This window comes from Equus przewalskii, chromosome X, assembly GCF_037783145.1.
Source record: "Equus przewalskii isolate Varuska chromosome X, EquPr2, whole genome shotgun sequence".
Taxonomy (NCBI): domain Eukaryota; kingdom Metazoa; phylum Chordata; class Mammalia; order Perissodactyla; family Equidae; genus Equus; species Equus przewalskii.
Window position 1 is genome coordinate 118,604,177 of NC_091863.1, and position 23,658 is coordinate 118,627,834.

At 41.9% G+C, this 23,658-nt stretch overlaps 1 protein-coding gene across 6 annotated transcripts in view; it reads left to right on the forward strand.

Moving 5' to 3' along the window:
- The window catches only part of AFF2 (ALF transcription elongation factor 2), a 472,149-nt gene that overhangs the window by 27,318 nt on the left and 421,173 nt on the right, over nt 1-23,658 (forward strand). The gene's annotated exons all lie outside the window — the stretch shown is intronic.

Genomic DNA, 23,658 nt, shown 5'->3' on the forward strand with positions numbered 1-23,658 from the left:
ACAAGTATATCTCAATTTATGAAGTCTGTTTACCTTGGGAAATCTTTAGCACATTAGTAAATTGTGTACTATTTTTAACTTACTGTGTGGGCTTCCCATTTGACGGGAAATTGAGACTAATTCTTTTGTAAAATAAGTCATCCCTTCTTACTTTTGATAAAGGAAATATTTTCTGCATTCACCTGTCTTTAGGTGTGCAGTGCACAGATCTGTTAGAGAAAACCTCACGGTGTTCTTGGTGTTCAGCCTTAGACTTTAGACAAACTCCGGGTTACATAGTCTTAAAAAGCAGACTGGAACTTGTTGCTGGGTATGAAGTTATGGGAATCATCTGGGTCGGAAAAGTTTCCAGAACTGGGGAGGGAGTGCAGTGCCTTCCCAATCACATTTTGGATTCATTTCAGTTTATTGTTTTTGTTTTTTTTTCCTAAGTAGCTATAATAGTTTAAAATAATATTTCTAAAAGAAACCATTGGTCCTCAACTTACTTAAACCAGTGAATTCAAAAAGCCGCATGAATGTTATTTTCATTCAGAAAATTACACAGCTGGGTATGGAATTTGCTTTAACATCAGCATGTTGAACGCAAGTGGTCCCTATTTTTATTTTTAAAAGAGGGTTTTTTAAATAGATATATGAGCACATTCATACAAACACCGTTCAAAGGACAGTGAAAAACATGATCAAATGCTGATAAATTCTTTTAAAGACTTTCCTTTTGCAACTTCTTCAGTTTTCTTTTTTTGCTAATAAGATTGAAAATCGTAAGCTAAAATTATATTGATGAAATTTTATCCCAGATTTCACATCTGAAATCTCACTAAACATCAAGATTCACACACAAACCACTGAAAAGAAGCAGATCCATTGTCTGCTCCAAGGGTGCTAATGGAGGTGAACACCAGTGTCATGTCCAGGATACTTGGTTAGCGTCCTTAATTAGTAAGAAAAGCTGTGCTATCCCCGGGCTGGCTTTGGTGGGTTGAGAGAGTAGATGGCTGTGCCTGGCCCCGTGATCCTTGCCATTTCACTGAAGCTTTGCTGCAATCCTTCATCATCTTTCACTGATGATGACTTGAAGCTTTGTGTTGCCATCAAACACTGGACTAGGAGACAAGAGGCTTAGGTCGTAATGATGAAGCTCTGCCACCCACTGGCTCTGGGCCTCAGCTTCTTGAGGAGGACCAGAGAATCTCTCAGGCACGTTTTCTGTTTCTATGAAATGGGGCCTTTATACACAAATATAAGGTACAGATAAACACAGCCACTAACTGGCTGATGAGTAAGTGAGTAGACTGTGGCTGTGTTGACATTTCTATTCTCAACCTAATCATTTGTTTGCTTAACTGATGGTTGTTAACATATCAAAACCAAGCTTGAAAAAGTGATAAATTGGGTGTGTGTTTATTCTTTTGTCTCTGATGCAAAATGATTTTTGAACAACAGCCTTTTGATGTGCACAGATCCTCCAATGAGGTTAGAGGAGTAAATAAATTATGCCGAGAGTAGGAGTGGTCCCACCACATGGCAACCCGCTTTGAAGTTTCTGGCACTCTCATGACCAGGTTTGCAAACCAAAGAACGAGGCATCTTGAAAACCCACCCAGAGTTTACTAAGTATTACCAGGTGGCCGTAAAGATTATTGAAACAAAATTGGAACTTTTTTCTTAACCGCATTCATTGGGAATGAAGTGACAAAAGTGACCCTTCTGGAACAGCCGAAATGGTGAGGAAACAGCAAGGTGGGCAGTCAGGTTCTGGAGCCACACTGCTGCCTATGTTTGAATGCCAGCTTTACCACTTAGCTGTGTGACTTTGGGCAAGTCAGTTCCCCTCTTTGTGCCCCAGTTTCCTCATCTGTGAAATAAGGGGGAATAATAGCACATGTCCCGTGGGGTGATTGTGGCTGTCAGACTGGTTAATACCTAGATGGGCTGAGAAGCTTGCCTGGCCGGTGCTAATAGCTGGGCCTACTTTACGGGGCTGTCAGGAGTATTAGATGAGTTCATCCTCTAGAACAGTGCCTGAGTCATACTGAGCAAGCGAGAAATGTTATTTGCTGTAATAATTATTATCCCTCTCAGGTCGTTTGCGGGTGGGTTTGCTATTCTTTTCAATTGAAGAGTAGATAATAAATGGTAGCTATTATTCTTAGTCCATAAGCTTATGCCTTAATAAGTGCTCAATAAATATTAGTATCGTTACTATTAAAATTATTATTGCGTTATGAAAATGCAGGATTCTCCCATTTGGTTGAGCTGAAAACATTTTCCAAGGTAGAATGACTCGGCAGGAATTGCCTCGGGGTGATTTTGCAGATTGTCCGTAATGCCGCTGTGTTTATTCTCTCCTGTGTCTTCCCCTTTCCGTACGAATTAACCTTATGGATTGAGATGTCCTTATTCTGGTTGTAATTCTTGTAAATTGGCTCCTCTTTTTAGCCTGCTTGCAATGTCTAGTATAGTTAAGCTGCATTTCTCCATGTCACCAGCAGGTGCTGACGACTAACACGATGTGTTTCAGCCTCAACGTTTTTAAGATTGGAAGCTTGGGACTCAGGGAAACAGATGAGTGCCATACTTAGCAAATGAGAACATCGGAACTTGTGTAAAGTGAATTGGCTCACCACACGTCATGCCTCTAGGTGTGGTACCCTTGACTGTTTTTGGGAGAGAATTTAAAGCTTCAACCCTCCTGTTCTTGTTTGTTTGATCCTTTAGCAAATGTTTGAGTGCCTGTCTGCAAGGCGTTCAGCTGAGTACTCTGGGAATCCATGATAAGGAAAAATAGAAAGCAGACATTAACTTCGCCCTGGCTTTTTCTACAGGCACACATGCAGGAAAACATTGTTTTCATGGTAGTTCGTTCAGAAAAATAGAACTTTTGTCTGTTAAAACAGACTATACTTATTAAAGGTATATCAGAAAGATTAAAGCAAAAAAAATATATCTATAGTAAAGGTCTGAACATAGCATTCAGATGCACCTTGGGATGATGAGGTAGAGGTGAACCGAGATGCCACAATCTCACCAATCCCCCACCTGAAATAGTCTCCACAAAGCGCTGAATTTACTAGGAGGACTGAATATTCAACTTCACGAAAGAAGGTAATTAAACTTGGCATTGATCCAAATAAAATGAACTATCACGTTCCGTTCCAGAACTCTGAATATTTTCCTACTGTATCTTCCATGCAGTGATGATGTACAAGCCACATTTTTTCCAACCCGTCCTTTACCTTGTACCTTAAGTAGAAAACTTAATATTCATCGGCATCTTCAGCAATGCTACCATGAATTCCACTGGGGCAAGAGGAATGTAAATACGTATTCATTTGTGCGTGACCACTTCCTATAGGTAAAGCATGGTATAGAGGAGGAGCATGGGCCCTCCGCAAATCTCAGCCTTTTCATCTGTGGGATGGAGTTGTTGTGAAGGCCCTAAGAGGCAGGGTGGGTGAAAGCACTTCTAGACTATTAAGCAGTACGCATTTGTGGAGTGCCGTGGTTAAGGCGTTAGTACTTTTCCAAGTATTGATTTTGTATTTGGAAATGTTATAGCTATACAGAGTCTGTGTGTCTACATAAGAAGCTGGAAATGTTTGTATTGCCAGGGATAAGATATGTGGTTGTTTTAAAAGCTACACAACTCAGCTGGATTTATTCAACTTTTATTTTTATTTATTTTTTATGATGGTTGTGTATGCATGTGGGAAGAATAAGTATTTACAAGAGATCATGAATTGCCCTTTTAAAAAACGTAAAATATTGGACTAGCGTCTGCCTGTTATTTGTTGAAGTGTTGTTAACACTCTTTAATGGTGGGTTTTAATCAGTTCAGCATCATCACCAAAAAGTACATCAATGAAATCTCGATTTAGTAACATGGCAAAGGCAGAACATACAAATTGACATTTGTACGTTTTCTTGATTCCCATTTTGTGCAAAGCTGACTTAAGATGCCAGTGACTCACAAAACATATTGTTTAAACATGTTCAGATTGCTAACAGACCATACTGTTATGCCTTTTAGATTCCAATAAACCATATGAAAATGCTAATTATTGAGTCTACATTAATTTGTATAAATTATGCAAATTGAATAGCAATTAAGCACTACTGTGGTTGAGGTGGATTCCATGCTATTTTTTAACTTAATGTTGGACTGACATAGATTCTCTTCACTAAAATAAATTGTTTTATTGTTGAGGTTGTTTACAAAGCAATTGCTGATGGTAATTGGTTGTAGATGACACTATTGTGCATTTCAGTAAGATTTATTTAACCATTGGCACCACAGCCAAAACACACACAGGAAGAACGGTCAAGGAATGTCTTCATGGCTGTTCAGTCAGAAAAAAAAAATAGAGCTTCTGTCCATTGGAAGACATTTTTTATGAAAGTTGCTTTAGAAAGGTGAAAACAAATAAGATACATGGAGAGATGTAGTTAAGAATATTTGAAAGAAGTAGAATGGAACAAGAGGTCAAGGCATCTCATTCAGTCTTTTGAGCAGAATATTAGGAAGTAATTATAATTTTAGACACCTCCTGGGTATGTGGATGAGAAATTCAGCCCTGACTTGGTCAAACCAGTTGTGTGTGCTTTCGCCCTGGCACACAATGGTTTTCCCCAAATCACTTAGACATACATAAATATTTTAACCAGGTAGTGTACCTGGACACGGGTGCATGTTTATGTGTATTTAGCGGTGGGTGGAACACATTCATACTCTATCAAACATTGGTTAAATAATTAATTGTCAGCATCTTGGGAGTAGATTTTAGCCAGTTTGCAGTCGTGTTTCATAGAAGGCTAGCTATGGAGGAGCTCATCTCAACCCATTTCTCTGGAAAGCAGGAATTTGTAATCATGTTCTGTTACCACTGAACAGAACTCAAGGCCAACCGTCTTTCTGTCTCTTGGATTCAGGATGGGTTTTTCAGATGCAAAGGTTAAACACATTGACACAATAACTCTGAGAGGAAAATAAATCCTTCCTTTTGCCAAAAATTATTGTGTGAAGGAGTGTGTAAATTATGATTCGCAAGTGCAGTAATGGCTGTAATGTTGAAACATGGCATTGTGGTGATGAGTAGATTCTGTCAGCCTTTGGTAATTTATTTCATTTTAGTTTCTCTAATCGGCAATGAATTTAGGGAATCCAGATTCATTGCAAGTGATCTTCCTGAGAGTTTAAACCAAAATAAAGGGAATGTGTTACCGAATTTCCATGAAGGTCATGTTTATGCCATTATTCTAATAAGAACTTTAGTAAGACAAATCTAGAAATTGATTAGTTTTACTGGCTTCATGAATGCATTTTCTATAATCTCCAAACCACTTTTCATTTGCTGTGGCCTAAAATATATCAGTATTCTGAAAAATTTGAAGAGTAAATCATTAACTTCAGTATTTGTTACTTAATATATTAATGAATGATGAACCTCCTAAAGGACTTAGTTTAAATTTTATGGTTTGAAATACTTAGCTCACTAAGTCCTTTGGTTTTATTTTACAAACCACACTTAATTGTAATCCCTGTTGTTACCTTCGCCAGATTCTCCATTTCCCTAGTTAAATTCAGTGGGGGAAAAGAAGGTTTTAGAGCAAGGTCTGTACTTTGAAAATTGCGCCCACACTAACTCACTGGATCATTTCGAGCCAAAGGGTTGGAGGAGAACTCTCCTGCAGCCGAAGAGGTGAAGCTGTGCGTGGGCGTGTGAGTCAAAACTTTGTTGCATGTCTCAGATAGGATGACTGCGTGCAGCGGTGGGCCAGCACTGAGCCAAGAGTCCAAAGGCCTTTGTGCGGGACCAGCTTCATGGCTTTAGGCAAGTTGTCCCACATATTGCGTGGGACATACCTATACTGAATAATAATTCGTTATTCATCTGAAATTCAGATTTAACCAGGCCCTGTATTTGCATTTGTCAGATCTGGCTGCACTACTCACACATGTGCTACACCCACCCCTACTTCCTCACCTCCCTCCAGGGTGGAAAGACATCCGGGAAGGCAGAGCCTCCCCTCCCCTTGAGTCTCTACTTAAGGAGCTACTCAGGCCCCGGAGCACAACATTGTGGCAAGAAATAGTTTTCTTCTTTTCCTTTCTTTTGATGAACACTTCTTTAGTCTTCCTTCTCAAATGTGTGGTGGTATGGAAGTTCAGAGGGCTTGCCCTCTTTGCCCATGGCTGCTAGCCCCAGCTGCCCACACCAGTCACTGCCCTGCCTTGTCCTGCAGTCCGATAACCCTCCCTGCTGTTCTCCACCTGGCTGCACACCCCTTCGTCCCAGCCAGTGGCCTCCCCTTATCTGGTGGTGTGACCCAGCATTGGCATGTTATCAAAGCTCCCCTATGTGATGCTGGTGTGTAGCCAGGGTGCTGAATAATTGCCAGGCCCCTGCTGCAAGCTGTTCCTTCTGCCTGGAGTGCCCCCCTCATTCCCACTCCCATAGGTTTTCCTTAAAACTTCTATCATCTGTGAAGACCCTTTAGTCATCTTCCCCAGACACTCACAGCCACCTGCCTTCCATTGGTGGGCGGTCTTCTTGTGCCTGGCTACTTCCTCCCCAGTGTTGGAAAGCCTGGAGGGCCGGGGTGCCAGCTAGGCTTCACTGTCCCTTCCGCCACTGCCTAGCACAGTGCTGTTGGTGTCATTCAGGTGCCATCGATGGCTGCCCAGTTGAATCGATCATGTGTGTAGAGACCCCAACTTACCGTGAAGCTTCTAGAGACAGAAACTCGGTATAACTTCTCTCAGTGTTTTTTCATGAAGAAACTGAGGCAGATATTTAGTATCAATTTATCTCAAACTAAAAGAATTTTAAACCACCTGTATTGAAACTTTGTAAAAAGAATAATAAATATCTTCATAGAAAACATTAACTAATATCAAGCTTTGGTTTTTAGTGTTACCTGGCTACCCCAAGTCCTATAAAAGTTATTTCAAAACCCGAAGAGGAGACATTGAACTGGTCTAATTATTGACTTAGCAGCTGTGGACTTTGGGAATTGCAGTCTCTGTATGTGAATCCTAGATACCCGTTATGATATCTGCAGTTTTGTTTAAAACAGATTAAGCCAATCAAAAAAAGAGAAAAAGATCTTTAGCCATCTCAGTGAGCAGTGAAATCTGAACCTATAGCTTGCAATTGAAACTGTTTTTTTCCCAAAGCCTTTGGGGGCTGTTACTCAGTCTAGTGTAAACAATTTATTGTTAAAGTCCTAGAATATTTGCATTTTAATTAAAGAAAATTTTAATTAAACTCGAAACTTTGCTCAGAAAAGGCGAGTTTGGGCAGCTCGTGCACTTGCACTTTGGGAATTCTGTGTTTGGTGCCATTTAAATAGCAAAATGGCAAATGCATCTGTCTTGCTAACTTATTTGAAAACATCTCCCAGATGCCTTGGGGGGACCCTCTGCCGGAACAGCTGAGGGAGACTGGCCTCTGAAGGGCTGCAGACTGGCTGGGTGTTGAGATGTTTTAGACAGAGATGGAGACAGCAAATCAAATTTCCTTTGGTCAGGGGGAAGGTTAGATAGTCAAAGGGGAAGCTGTCTTCATAGAAATATTCTAATACGTTTATGTCCACTTCAACCATGGGAAATAAATTTGACAGTACTGAAACTAAACGGCTTTTGCTAAATAGCCTCTTGATACAGCACCACAATGGCAGTTGATCAGCATGACTTGGAGGCGTGGATCTAGCCTTGGATCTAGAATGAGAAGGCTACATTCAGGCTCAGGTTCTGCCCTTTCAAAGCTGTGTGACCTTGTACAGGCCATAGAATAAAGACTGTTGAGCTAGCATCTCTGCCCTTTCAGTGCCCCCAGAGCTTTTGTGACGCTAAAATGATACAATGCATCTAGAAAACCATGCAAACATAAGTGCCATTAGTGTGCGATAGCACTTTTTAAAATATTTTGGTAAGATCTATGAGAAAATTTAATGTCAAATATAAAAACAGTGAAATACCTAAACCTCGGGGAGAGTTCCTCATCTTGTCAAAATACAAAGTAGACGCCTTGATCTGCCATGGTTCTTAACGCAACTTTGAGTAAATCATGGGGAGTGTTTTGGATCCATTTCTCAACTTTCAAGTTGATAATAGTAATACATTAATTTCACCTTAATCCAAGAATATTATGAAAGATGAGGTGCCTGAGTTTTTTTGAAGATAATCATGGAATTGAAAAGGCTTCTTAATATCCTGCAAGCAAGTTCGGTAGAAATGGCAAGAGGTATCAAAGAAGAGGGTTGGTGAAGTTCGAGGATAGACATTGCTTAGGTGAGAGGTCCATATCAACAGGCACAAACATTTACTGAGCGCTTTCCATGTGCTGGGCACTAGGTTATAAGGGATCAAAGATAAGGCTTTCTGAGATGATTTACCTGGTCCAGGTGTAAGCTGATGAGAGCCTGGTCTGCAGTGGTAGCTGTGGGATTGGAAAGGAAAGGAGGAGAAACTTCTAAATTTTGAATTGTCCAAGATGTTACTCCTTTCCAGCAAGTGCCTATATAATTGGAGCCCCTTGGATCCTGCCTTTGCGCTCTAGGGAAACTAACACGCAGTGTAGGCTCTTGTTTATTTCCAGGAGCTTTTGCTGAGGTCCCTTCACTGTCCATTCCCTGATGGTGTGCGTTGCTTCTCCTCCCTGCTGCTTAGCTCACCGTTACAGATAGAGCTCTGCTCATTTGGGGAAGTGGGGATAGTGAGGGTGCCCCTTTGTCCTGTTCTCCTGCAATGAAATGCTGAGAGCAGAGGGGAAAAAGGCAGTGGCTTGGGCAGAGGCAGAAGTGGCCCCATCAGTAGCATCAAGATTAAACAAGTCACCCATCTAATGGTAGGAAATGAGGCATTTTCAGCGAGGCAACCTCTGATAGCTATGTCCTTGTGGTGCCACGTAGGACGTGTGGGGGTGTAGGTGGTTTGTAATGAAACAAGTTAAGAAATAGACCCAGACATGGTCCATTTTTCTCCTCCCCCAAAGGCAGCCTCCAGTGTGGTTAGACTAACCTGCCACCTACTATCAAAGTCTGTATAGGGAAATACTGACGGATATTTGTCCAAGCACATCTACCCTTGCTAATGGAGTAACAGTTTATCAAGGAATTAAATCAGGCAGATGTTATGGGGGCATGTATTAAATGCTTCCCGTGTGTAAGGCACTGGACCTAGTACAGTCACTGGACAGCTAGAAACATGAAGATTGCTGGGCCCAGCCCCAGGGTCTCTGATTCAGTGGGTCTGGGCTGGGCGCCTAGAAGCTGCCTTTCTAACAAGCTTCTGGGTGAAGCCCATGCCGCTGGACCCCAGACCACGCTGGAAATAGCAGTGTTGAAGGACACCTTACTAGGTCTGTGCTGCTCAAAGTTTAATGCGTTAAACTCCAGATTGAGACTCAGTAGGTCTAGAGAAGCCAGCTGAATGTACCTGAGTGTTTAAGCAAAGCGTTTTGATGTACTCCTAGAACAATTTGATCCCTCAAGAATAGTATTGAAAAAGAAAGCAAGCCTTCAGTCCCCGAATAGCTATCATTTGTGAATCCTTGCCTGTGCAAGCTCTTGGGCTAAGTGCTCTGTGTGCCTTTTCTCATTTAGTTCCGAGAAGAGTTTGTTGAGTGAAGACAGTCCCCATTTTACAGATGAAACAACTGAGCCTCTGAGAGATTACTCAAGTCACACCGCTAAGTAAATGCCAGGTTCCAGATCTGAACCCAGGTGCGGCTGACTTTGAAACCCCATGACTTCTCTTTTATACTGTACTCTTTCCTTTAATAGCTACTCAGCATCCCCTCTGAAGACATTCATTTGATATTTAAACTATCTGCCTTCTGTCAATCACGTCCCTCGCTGGGCCTTCTTTGACGTGTTCTCTGCTAAGCAGAATCGTTATGGCTCCACACAGCTAAACAGACAGGCTCTGCTAACTAGAATTTGTTTAATCCTCCAATAAGCATGTGATGGATTATAGAGCTGTAATTTTTCTTAAACTCTGGGCAACCTTTAAATTTAGTTTGTCTTATGAGAGTTATGGGCAGACAAAACAATATAATTTATTAAACTGTGGTAATACCTCGTACTTTCATATCTGTTTTCTTTTTGAACTCTCTTTACTGCCTGAAACAGAGATTCCCCAAGATTCTCTAAGATTGAAATACGCCCTATCTAGTATTCACTTTGGACATGTGTATCTCCAGGTGAGCAGCGTTCACTGTTGCATTCACAATTTCAAAGAATGCAATTTGCTTCTCATTAATTAGGGGCAAATGCTACATGTCACTTTGAAAGTTTCAATGTTAGATTATGTCTGTAGTCCTGGTTTAGAAGGACATGATCGGAGTTGCTAGATATAAGACATCGTTTCTCTCCTTTTCTCATAGCCCTACACACCAGCTTGTTTCAATTAGAAATAACCGTAAGGCATCTGCTGAAAATATGTGCACTTTCCGTAATCTGGGGTTACTCAAGAGAATGGCAGAGGGGTTTATATATTACATTTGCTAATAAAGAGAAATGTTAAATATAAACAGTATTTCAAGATGAAGACTAAAATGAAATACCTCAAACCCTCCCAGGTCCAGCTGTTTCATATTTACATTGCCAGAGGCGGGATTAGGGGAGCACTGCGAATGCACGAATGCACGACACCTTCTGCATTCTTCAAATTAAAGGGACAAATCGTTATCTGCAATGAGCTGCATGCCAGAGGGGGGAAGAGATAACAATATCAGCGGGAACAAAGACTGGCACTGACCAGCTAAAGATTGACTTTTGTTTTTCATTTTCTCTGAATCTAAAAACGAATCCCATTAAATTGAATTATAAAATAGGACCAAAATATAACAAAAGAAAAGGCGATACCGTCACAGATGCTGAGTTTACTCTCCCCACAACAGAGATGGTCCTTTAGTATAATTCACATCAACCCAGCTTCCTCCAGAGCAGACACTACTTCCTAGGAGTAAATGAAGCGTTTTTGGTAGCTGCTCTCTCCGTTGGTCTCAGGCCGCTAGGGTCCCATTCAGTTAGTTATTTGCTTCAGGACAGTTAATGGTGCCCTAGTGGCCCAAAATGAATGAATGCAGCTTCTAAAACATCCTAACTTGCAGGAGTAGCTTGTGCACGAGGAGACTGCTTCATTGTAAGCTGTGCAAAACACATGCAATAAGATGCTTCTGAAACTTCCAGAATTCTGTTACATCCAGTGTAAAGCTGTGAAGCAGCCATACTTGGTACCTCCGTTAGTAGAAATCATTGACATCCTTGACGAAAGCAGAACTGCCTTCTCACTGCTAGTTTCCCTCTCCGTAGCCAAGACGGGCGAAAAAGAAAAGGTCTGAAAATTTAAGATCTTTCAGCTACACCAGATGCTTTTGAAAAGAAAGAACTCAGTCATTCAAACAGCCTGATTTTATGAAGTGACATTTTAGATTATGATATGACATTGCAGATTTGACATGATTGTGCTAATTGTGAGAAAATATGCTACTTTGATCAAACTAGAATGAAGGAAATAAAGCCATTGTGGTTCAACTTGTAATAAAGAGCAGCTCATCCTCACAGCTTTTTGATTGTTGCCATAGTTATCTATTCAACGTGGCATGTACAATACAGTTAACGTTTCATTACCAGTAGCCTGTTGCGCGCTTATTGTTAAAAGGAATTTAACATACAAGCTTTCATATGAGTTGTTCGCCTAATTCTGATTCCGCGTGCTGACTGGCATGAGACAGGGAGCTGGATTGTATTTAACTGGTTTTATTGTGACGTGACTATGATGGATGTGACAAGGGCCTCTATTATTCGCTGGGGAGTGTGGCCGTTAATGAAGCCATTAGCTGAGCTAAGGCAAGTGAAGAAAATAGGGAAATTACCATTATTCTGAAGCCATTAAGTTGTAATCCACCACTTTCTCTCCTTATTCAAAAAGGCATCTTCTTTTTAAGGCCTCCCTGACTGTCCTTTAAAGATTCATTAATTCATTAACTTTCCAAGGAGATGGGGGTGGATGGCATAGTTGAAATTTTAATCAGTCCAGCATATCATCTTATTACCATTATGCCGGTGTCTGTGTTCGCTGCTGGACCACATCAGGTTAATTTTAAACAAACCACATTACAGCAGATGTTGTTCTGTTCTGTAGGCAACAGAAAGAGCTTCCATTTATAGAGTACTTGAGAGTTCACAGGGCTCTCTCATGCTCAGCAGGTACACAGGACAGGCAGTGTGTACCCCTATTTTACAGATGAGCGAACTGAGGCTTAGTGAGCCTCAATAACCTGAGGAGTGAAGATCAGCTGGGCAGAAATGGCTTCACACTTAAATTCTCCTTGATCCCGTGTATTATGACTTGTGTTTTTCCCATGTGTGTTCTTTGCTGGAAAAATGAAACTAACTTCTAGTTAGCACAAATCTTGTGACAATGAATGACCTGTGTTGTATTCTGTACTAAGTGTATGCCAGCAATCTTTAAACCTCTCTTTAGTTGTAGCTAAGCGGGGCTTTGCATTATTTTGTTAAACAATAGCGGTGTGCTGCTTCTGGCTCTGTTGGGCATGGTCTGCTACTTCTGCATTTCTGTTAAGGAAAGGCAAATGCTGTCTGTGCAAGTCATATATGTTGTATGCAGCGCCAGGAAGCATGCCCTGTGGGTGGTTTCAGTTGACTCAAAAAACATTTTGCTCAGTCAGGTTGAGTGAAATCTACTTCTTGGTAAAGCAGAGTGTTCTTAAAGACACAGGCCTGGGCCCTGCAGCCCTTAGGAAGTCACCATTTCCCAAGCAGCAGTTAGAACAGTTTCTCCTTTAGAGGGATGAGGAGGTCAATTCCATGCTCCATCCTTGATGTGCTAAGGAAATTTGCCACCCAGAACCCGTGCCTCAGCTCAGTAATCATAGCACACCCCCAAATGGATGCACCTTCAAACCCTTTATGTAGGTATTGTTATTACACATTCTAAGGTCCAAATGGGTAGAGAATACAAATTAAAATCTTCTACAATAGGGTATAGTTCTTTGGGTCTCTGGAAGGGGAGGGAGCAGATTTGCAGTGCCCTACTTTGGTTGGCATCCATCCATGCACACACGTGCCTGCAGGTGAAGGGCAGTTATAGGACAGGAGGAAGTGGGATGGGAACTGAAACCAAGAATATTTCTTGTCATATTTAATGAGTTTCTCTAGGTGGGCTAGAGCCCAGCCGAGTAGAAACTCCATATGTATTCGTGAAAGGAATGGACAAAAAGGAAAGGGACGCTGGCCAAGAGTTCACTCAGCAGTCTGTGATCCTTGGGGCCATTCCCATCTTCTTCACCAGCAAGTCCACACATGGAAATGGTGCTCATTCCTCCACATCACTAAGTGGATCACCAGGTATAGAGCTGTAATGAAATCTCTGTTTATGATTCCTCCCAGGTCCAGACCAGGCCACCTGGCCTTGGCCATTTCTGTGTGAGTTAGAAAATGGTTTCTTGACACCTTCCTGACAACTTTTCATACTTTGGATGGCAGAGCCAGGACTGGAATCTGGGCCTGCTGAATTCTAGACCCTGGCTTATTCAAAGTGGGGTCTGTGGACCAGCAGCATCAACCTCACTTGGTATATGTAGCTTGTTAGAAATGCCCAGCCTCAGGTCCCAGCCAGACCTCTTGAACTGCCGGCAGTGTCACAAGATCCACAGGTGATGCAAATGTACTGTAAGGACAGAGAAGACCTGCTCTTGAGTGCACACTGTTGATAAAGCTTGATGTCCATTGAAATATAAATCTTATATTGAGTGAGTAAAGCTTATGTTCTTTTGCTTTCCTTTTGCAAAAGAAGAGGAAGGGAACTGATCTTGATGAGCTGCTACCCATCCAAGTACCTGAACGTGCTGGGTGTGTTATACATGTGCTTGCTCAACCTTCCCTAGTCCCCTGTGAGATCAGCGTTCTCTTCCTCATTTTACAGACTAGCATACTGAGACTGAAAGACACAAAGCAGCTTGCTCAAGGTCACAGGGAAATTGTCAAAGCTGGTGCTTGAACTAAGGTTTGTGTGGTTTCAGAGCCTTGCTGGAGCATATTTCGGAATGCCCTAGTTCTTCAGGGAACATCTCTAGAGGAACAATTTCATTATTGTTAATTAATAACCCTAATGACTAGGGATTTTTTTCTAGTAGCTTTCAGCGTCTCCTGATAAACATGCAGGAACTGTATTTGGTGGTCTTGTGAAGAATAACATTGGGTTGTAAAAGTGTTTTCAGTCTAGATGCTTTTGTTGAACGCTCAATTATCTTCATGTCTTACTTTCCACTTTTTATTAAACAGGGTTAAACTAGCTGATCGAACCCTTTGCTCCCACCTTTCCTATTGCCTGTTTTCCTCCCTCCATGTTCCATGAAGGCAGAAGTCTTTTAAGCCACAACATCTAATTGCCTCCCATGGGAGGGAGCTGGAAAGACAGAAAACATGGAAAAGGTCAGCTCAGTTTAAGGTGGTGATTTGCCACAGTCTGAGGTGAGACTGTCACTTTCGAACTTGGAGTGAATGGTCTCCAAGCAGGGGACCTCTCAGGGCTGCCCTCTGCATCAGGCATTGTGTTTTATTTCACAGCATGCCCCAGTTCATTCTACAGTTACATTTTCTCTGAACAAAATACTTACAGGTTTAAATATAAACTAACCCTTTCCAACTTCAAATAATTTTGATATTCACCATATGAGTTACCCACACGACTTCTTTCCTGTACTCATGACTGTTTCTTAAAAGCATCCCAGATGGGAAATGGTTTGATGCCCTAAGAAAACAAGTGGGTTTCTATCCTCCTTTTTTTGGTTTCTTACACTTGGACCGACTGAGAGTCTCCATGATGGACATCTGGGTGTGTGTGCACATACATATGTGCGCACATGTGTGAGTGTGCATGTCTGGGTCTCGGTCCACCTCTGTTTCAGGGGTTGGGACAGTTGCAGAGCCACATTGTAATGGGCAGGTTTTCCCACATGTTTGTTACTAATGAGCCGAATATTTTTCCCTGCGTTATGTAGGGCAATTCTGTATGAATAAGCTATTGTCTTTTTCCTTCTTATTATGAGATTTCGTTAACCATCATGCTCCGAGGCTCATGAGATTTTAAGAAGGGCTTCTCCCACAAGGCCCTTAGCGAGAAAGCCTTGAGCCTCTCTGAGCTCAGTTCATATGGATGGCCAGGCCAGCCATTGGCAGAATCGGTGGTCCCATGTAACAATCGTGAGTGAATATGGGAGGAGATACTTTGAGGATATGTAAATATCTTGTTGTTCCTTAAAGTTTCACCCACTAATTTTAGCATCCATTGGTAGATGTTGCCTGCAGAAATTATTACTGTGGTGTTCTAATGAAGATTTTCCATTTCCCTCCTTCCTTCTACCTTTATTAACTGGGCTTCTTCTGTAAACAAGAGCTATTCTTTCTTCCCTTTTATTTATTCAACCGTTTATTTACATAAGTAGGAACTCACAGATATTTATTTTATTCTATGTGTTATAGTCTAATACGACTGTCATTTATTTTGTTGCTCAAATCGTTCCAGTGTTAGCCATTGCAACCCCTTTATTTAACGTTGGGAAACAGGCTAGAGAGGGGAATGCCCTGCCCAAGATCATGCCGTGACTTTGGGGACAGTGCCAGCATTAGAACACGCTCTCTTTGAACCCACAGTTCAGGCCTCTCCGTTGTATTGTGCCATTCTGTGAATCACTATGCAAAATATCTAGGTGCGTTCTCTCATCCTGCTGTAGTTTTTGTTTATCTTTTGAATAATACAGTTTTGATTGTATTTCATAGTTGGATGCAGGAGGAACTTTTGGGTGTTGGCCTGCTTTATTTAAAAGTCTTTGTCAAATACATGGGACTTCACTAGCACGATCCACTGGAGAGTGGAGTTTAGAATAAGATGGATGCAGCTTGTATCCCTTTTAAGTGGTTAGCCTATAATAAGGCAGCATAGGTGTTGTGCCCATGCATAGGTGGGGTGCCCATGCATCCTAGTTTGCCTGGGACAGTCCCAGTTTGTACCTGTTTTCCAGGTGTAATTGTCAGTAGTGTCCCTTTGCCTCCTCAAAGGTGTGCAGATTTGGAGGATGAGTTACACGGTCACCTCAAGGCTCTGGTTTTCAGGCTTTTGCTCTGCATCAGTGTCACCTGGAGGGATTGTTAACCCCACCCAACAGTTCCTCATTAGGCTTGGGTGGGGCCCGAGAATGGGCATTTATAACAAACTCTAAGGCTATCCCAGAGCTAGCTTTCCTGGACCCCTCTTGGAAATGGGCTGCCCTAAGCGTTGGACAAACACTCACAGGTGAGTGAAGGGATGAATGGATGGAGGGCGTCCACTATGAGGGCGCTGTGCCGGCTGGTGGGGCTAGGGCTGAGTCTATTGGGAGCAGAGAGACAGATGGACAGTGACGAGGCACTGCAAGAAGGGCAGGGATATGGCAAGTCCAGGGTGCTCTGTGGGTGAACACCAGGGGCACCTGACATGAATTTGGGGCCTCTCTGCCTGGACTCTGGGGACAAGGTTGTACTGAGGTTCTGGTCCCTTATTAAATCATTTTCTTCCTAGTCAGTTCTACAAGTGTAGTAATAATTCAATTAATTATACACCAACAAACCGAGAGTCTAAATCAGCATTTTCCTACTCTTGACTTTTATTTACGTTCAAGAGATAAGGAAACAATTGCTGTCAGTTTCTCCCACTCCCAGCATGGACATGCAGTATTCATCTCAGTTCTTAGCACAGTAAATAAGTAAATGCTTGTTAGGTTGAATTGGATTAAATTTCTCAGTTATGTCATGGAATAAGGATAGATTCATTACATTCTGCTACCCGCCTGCATCTACTGTACTGAATAGTGTTCACAAATGACCTTGAATTTCTACGGGATCCAGAATGATAAGTACCTTATTACTGTACTTATTAAGGCAGAGAAGTTGAAGGGATATGGCACATTTTCAAAGGAATTTTAACAATAAGAGATGGAATAAAAGATTTTCAATGAACCCTTCACTTAAGCAGAAAAAGCAGTTAGTCAGGACATCCCATCCCTCAATTCTTTCAGTACAATTAGGTTTCCTTGGGGGTTACAGCTGGTATATAGTGATGGGGGTGTTTGTTCCTCCTAACACCACTAGGAAAAGTATCGCAGTGGCCGATCATGCTAGCCATGGACGTTTGCCGGTGGGAGTCTAACCTTCAAACTCTTTTCTCAAGAGGGTTTCGGTTTGCTTTGGAATCTGTCATTGGACAAGGTTTACCCTCATATCACTTGGTTTGTGGACACAGTGCCAACAGCATAGTCGTTGGATGTCTCGGCTCTTGCATAGGGTTAGGAATATCGCCCCCCTTTCTCAGGGCTAAGTATTGGGCACGGCCTCCATGTCGTGTTGAGCCAGAATTACCAACAGATACTCTCTGTGCTGCACCCTATTTTTATAGCTAAGATATAAACAAAAATGGTGGGATTTATCACCTTCAGAGCCAGGGATATGCTGTGTGATTAGTATGTTGATTAACATCAAGAAACTTTTCACTTGTTGGTATTATTAATGTTTGTTAATAGAATGTTATCTTTTATACCTTGCATGATGCCATGGGATAGATTTATTTTTAAAAATTCTTTGCTTTTCCCATCTAGTAAATTATGTTTGTAGAGATGTAGTTAGTGACACAGGCAAGAGAGTAGTAATAGCACTGCTAATTATATTGCTGTACATAAAAAGTGACATCAATATTATCAAGTACCATTAATAGTCCTAAATGGTGTCAGATGCAGCAACCTTTGATTTGAATGTAGCCTGTAAATCTTGCTAAACCTTTTTCTCTCCTACAAATGTTCAGTTTTGCATTGGATCTATAGTTTTTACCTAAAGAGAAATAGAACCACTTAGAAGAGCCAGCATACCCCACTTATAGCAGGAGCCTTGGGAACACAGTTGACACCTGCCCTCCTAGATGGCCCAGGCATGCTAAAGACGTAAAATGTTCTCATGTCTTGTGCCTTCGTGTAGAGAAGACAGAAGAGATAGATGTGTGCATGCATACGTACGACCAAGTATAATGATGACAGCAAACTTAGTAGCAATCTTTCTTTTTGCTTTTTCTTGATAGTTGCCAATGTTCAACAGTGGCATCTCCAGCCGTTAGGTGGCTTCCATGTCTGTTCTGCATCATTTCCCATGTGGCAGAGGAATGTACATGAAGAAAATGATGTAAGAACTGAATTTGAGACCCAGTGTGTATCGCTGTTTCATGCTGTTTCCATGTTGTTTCTCTGCCATTTCATTAATGTCTGACTACTTCAATAGTATTCTAAACCTACATTATTATCTTCTTTGTGTCTGAGGGAGAGAATCGCTTGGATGGGAACATCACCGTGGTTCTAATCACGACCTCAATAATACAACCAATCCTGAGGACTTATGCCTCAAGTTTTCTTTCTCTGCAGGCCAGGTATATTCAGAGTTTTGGTGGTAATGGTGTTTAGATATAAGACATTATTTACGTTTGCTGTGGTCATGTGAAAAAAGATATTAACACTGTAGCACTGATTGGGTCTCAGTAGTTGTTTGTGTGTTACCAGGCATGTATTTATTGAGCAGCTGGTAAGTGCAAGAGGCTGTGAAAAATAAACATGTGACGAAGACATTGACTTTGCCCTCAAGGAATTTACAGTCTTGTTAGGGAGATAATACACGCCCACAAACACCATAAAAAGGAGACAGAGTAAAGAGCTGTGGGGAAGAGCTACAGAGAGCTTGACAAGAATTCAAAGGAAGGACTGCTCCCTTCCCACGGCGAGGGGTAAAGAGTAGCCTTGAGATTGGCTTTGCACATAAGGAGATGAGAAAGGGTAGTCTAAGTGGAGGATACAGGGGGAAAAATCCAAACAAACAAAAATACCCAGGGAACTGGTCACAGATTCATTTGGCCAGTTGCCTGGCGGGGAATATAGCAGGAGGCCATGGACTAGCTGAGGGTAGGAGGGATTTGCCTGGCTGCAAGATAGGCAGTAGCAGAAAGTAAGGGCACGCCCCTGCGTGGTGGCCACTGCTGGTAACTTTGGCTGTGTGGGCAGGGAGCAGGGAGTCTGTTCTGCAGACACTGGGGAGCCGCTGCAAGTGAGCAGGGAGTGCCATTAGACCTATGCTCTGGGACAATTGAGTTGGTGTCCTGGGTTGAAGGGATTGGAGCCGGGGAGTCCACTTAGGAGGCCAGTTGGGAAAAAGGAGGCAATGGTTTTAGCAACCAGTGTACTTATAAGTGGAGGCATTTGGAATAGCCTTATGGTTTTGGAATGAGCAATTTCTCCTCAGTGGATATTTTTGTTTGAATATAGTAGTTTGAAAATGCTCTTATATGCCACATAGATCTAGTAAGATAAATGATCTGGAATGAGGATCTGTGTGTATGCTTGGGATCCTTCTCTGGGATCTGTCTTAATCGAGTGCGTCTCAAACCCTAGTGCGCTTAAGGATCACCTCTGGTGCCCTCGTTAGAATTTTAGATTCTGTAGTGCTGGGTGTGGCCCCGGAATCAGCACATATCCTGTGTACAGGGCCATTCTGATGCAGGGGGTATGGCGCTGACACTTTGAGAAATACTGTGACAGACCTCGGTGAGGGTCAAAGGGCATGTATCTCTGCCCACAAGTGACCTGCCCATTAAGCAGGAGAAATCGGGAAATGTGTGAAGGGACCAGAGCTCCTACCGTGGTCTGATGACTATGGTGGCTATCTTCTATACCTTCTCTCATTTCATCCTCAAAATTTCTGAGGAGGGGAATTCTTTTATCCTTGCCTTTTGGTAGGCCTGTGAATATTTTTCAGGAGCAGAGCTTCCAATATGCTTCCAATAAGGATGTGGGGGAATTAAGCAAAGGCACAAGAAATGGAGTTGCCATGGTTTTGGTCTGGTCCCAAGGCCCCTCTATAACTAAGAAACTCTCGAGAGAATTGTTAACTTCCCAAGTGTCCACGTTTAATCAAATTTGAATAAGGAGAAAGCCCTTCCTTGAAGATATAGATTTAGCTTGAGGTTACCCTTCTCTTTTGTCCTACCTGTCTGCCTAGGTGTGTACTGAGAAAGGAGTGACATCTCCTCTTCATCCCTGCACCTATCACTCTCCATTGCTCTCACTGCCAAGCTCTCATCACTGGACATTTACTCGTGACTCAACAGAGGCCACGTGCTAAGCAAGACATGGCAGTGCTGTGTGGCCAATTTGGCTTAGCCATCTCCTCACTGCAGGTCAGTTGTGGTCCCCTGAAATGGTGCCAGCAAGCTTCGTGCTGTACTCATGACACACTTTTGGACACTCCTTGGTGGTAGAGGCCAGATCAATTCCTTCTGCTCTCACCACGCATGGCCATCAAACAGTGCCCTATGCCCAGTGGGTTTCACCAACTGACATTCTGTGGTGGGGATATTGGTGAAAATGTTTGATTTCCAGTCCCTACTTCCCAGTGTTTTGCTATGCACGGAGTTCTCATTGTTTGCATTTAGGAGCTGTCAGCAACTGCAGGATCCATCCATGTCTAAGGATGAGGCCAAATAAAGCAGCTATTTCCAATTTTCTTTAAAACATATATTCTAGTCTTCCAGTGTAGACATCGCCATAAGGTGGGAATACCTTTAATAGAATGGATTGTGACCAATTAGCTCATGGAATCAAGAGAAGGATAAAAATTTAATCTTTTTACATATGTGTGCCTTAATATACACTGGCTAGATAGATCTTTTATCATTTTTTAAAGACTTCAAGTATGATCTGTCATGAAAATAACCCTGCATTGGTATAAAGTATCTGGTTTTTATGATTTTTTTGGTTTGTTTTACTTAATTAAAAAGTAAGGCCCATACCTCTAAAGAAACTTTTAGAGGTCATCTGATTTGTCCTCATAATATAAAGATTAACTATTCTAGACAAATGAAAGCGTAATTTGCTTTCAAATGCGTTGTGAGGAATAGATTGCACAACCTTGAGGGTGGGGCTGTGTCAATTATTTCTGTATTTCCTTCCTTACCTGGAAATAGCATAGGCTCAATGAATACTCATCAAATAAATGAATGAGCTTTTATTGGAAATGCATTTAATTGGCTAGCAAGTAAGTTCTGAACACATATTTGTGGAGTGAATGCCTAGATGAAGGAATGGACAGACAAGCCACTAGGAAGTTTTCCAGTATGGCTAAGGTGATTTTCGCATGTTGCAGATAAAATCAGTTTCTTCTTATTCAGTTTTCAGAGCGTAAGTGAGTTCCTTCAACTGTTCCCACCCCCTCTGTATTTGAAGGAACTTATGAATTCTTCCCTCAGTCCACTCTTCTTTTGGCTGAATAATCACAGCCTCATTTACCTTTCCTCATAGGTCCATCTTTCCAGGGCTGTACGAGTCTCTGTGGCTCTCTGATCCCCGAGTGCATCATAATCCTCTCTCTGTTGTGGATCCCAGGCCTGAATATGCCAAAGTGAGATTTACAGAGGATTAGTGAGCATTTTGCATCTAAACCTGGATGATGACTATCACAGACTTCATTAGTGGATAAAGAAAACCGTAAGACAATGGAGGTTTTGTTGGATTTGTGATGAGTTTTTTCAAAATCTGGTTTGACCACTCTTTCCTCTTTCTTTCCCAGCTGCTATTTCTAGAACTCACAGTTGTGATTAGACAGCATCAGAAAAGGAAGCTGCTGCGTTTCCCTCTTGGTTATTGAAAATGATATGCTTAATAGTTTATTAAGCATTTTCAGATAGCTTCCTCCAAGAACTGGAGAAAGATTTCCCCTCCCCCGTATAATTCTGTGACTCCAGAATTGTCCTTTAGCTAGAAAATATTGATTTACTATTGTTTAGCCCCCAATGGATTGCTTCTTATCTCCAGGAGTGGAATTTTGTTAGAATGAGAGTCGACAGAATTCAGATTTAGCCAAGTGAAGTGTGTCAGGGTCGGTATAATGTTAAAGATTGAGAACAAATGGGATATTAACCCGGGAAATTTTGTGTGGATATTGTGAAAATAAGTTATATCAGGAATCAGGCCCTTCATGGTGTACATTTGCAGAAGATAATTATTTAAATGCTCAAGTCTCCTTGTGGAGGGAGGGAACTGATTTCCATGGATTGGTTTATACAGGTTAAGTCATAAAGAAGCCTAAAATGGAAAACAGTCTAAATTTCCAACAGCAAGAGAAGAATTGCATTAAGTTTGGTACATACATATACTGGATGATAATTTTTCTTTTCTGTGCTTTTTTGAAATTTCCCGTTTTCTTTTACAATTATGCTGTGTTACTTTTATACATGCTCATATAATAAATGAGTTCTGTGAGTCCTTCTAATGAATCATCGTACCTGATGTTGGTCTTGGCGACCCCTCACACAAGCACATATACTCTAGATCACAGAGTCTCGGGGAAGACCAGGGTTGAACTGCAGTGTGAAGACCCCAGATCTATGCCCTTGCCCGATGTGCGCCAGCTCCGATTTGATGGAAGGCTGGAACTGGCTGTTTGGCTCCCTTGTAGGAAGGGTCTTCACAGGCCAGATGAGAGGGGGATCCCAAGGCCCTGGCCGGGGCAGGCTGCACTGCTGACTGGGGCCTCTGTGTGCCTGGGGAGGCTCCTGGTCAATCTCCCCTTCCCGTGGAGGCAGACGCGTGGGTACTTCTGCCAGGTTTTCCTTTACCAGGCCAGCAGAGCAAAGGCGGGACCTCTAATTGCATTTCGTTCTCAGTGTGTTCTGAGCGGTGTTCCTGAACGGCCCGCTATGCTCGTTGGTCTGCTCACTTGACTGTTTTGTTTTTGAGTAGAGGGACCGAGTTTAATATTACAACACGAGTCTTGGCTTCATTGCACAGAAGCCTTTGCATGAATGAAGAAGTCAAATCTGGGAGAATGGAAGGCTTTCTGGCTTTCGATTTTTCTCTAACGTGTTTTGTTCAAAGCTTGTTTACCTCCGGATATGGAAATCGGGGACATCCCTTACTTATTGCCTCTGCAGTGATGACGCCCAAGTCAGTCAGGACTCCAGCTCCATTCTGAGTATTTGTTGCTTTGTGTTAGGTAAAGCAAAACAGTACGAAATGAGACGTTTTCCCACCAATAGTTTGGTCCTGGTGGTGGGACAGGGAATTGCAACAAAGACCTGACATCTCGTGGGATTTAAAAAATGCACAGAGTGGTTTCCCTTTATGGCAGAATACATTCTTTGAGGATTAAAAAAGAGGAGACTCTTCTGTGGCCTCTCTCATGTGTGTGTGATTTTTAAATTGAACTATAAATTAACACACAATGAAATGCACAGATCTTAGGTGTTCGGTTCAATGAGTTTTGACAAATGCATATCACCAGGTAACTACCACCCAAAACAAGAATTAGACTGGCTCTGCCCAACAGCAATCCAATGGAAGCCACGTATACGATTTAAAGTTTTCTGGTTGCCACATTAGAAAAAGGAAAAAGAAACAGGTGATATTAATTTTAATACTATAATTCTAACCCAGTGTATTTAAAACATTATTATTTCAACAATGAAACACATTCAACAATGTGTAGAATTCCTATTTTACACATTTTTGGTAACAAATCTTTGAAACTTGGTATATTGTTTACACTTAAAACAAATCTTAACCC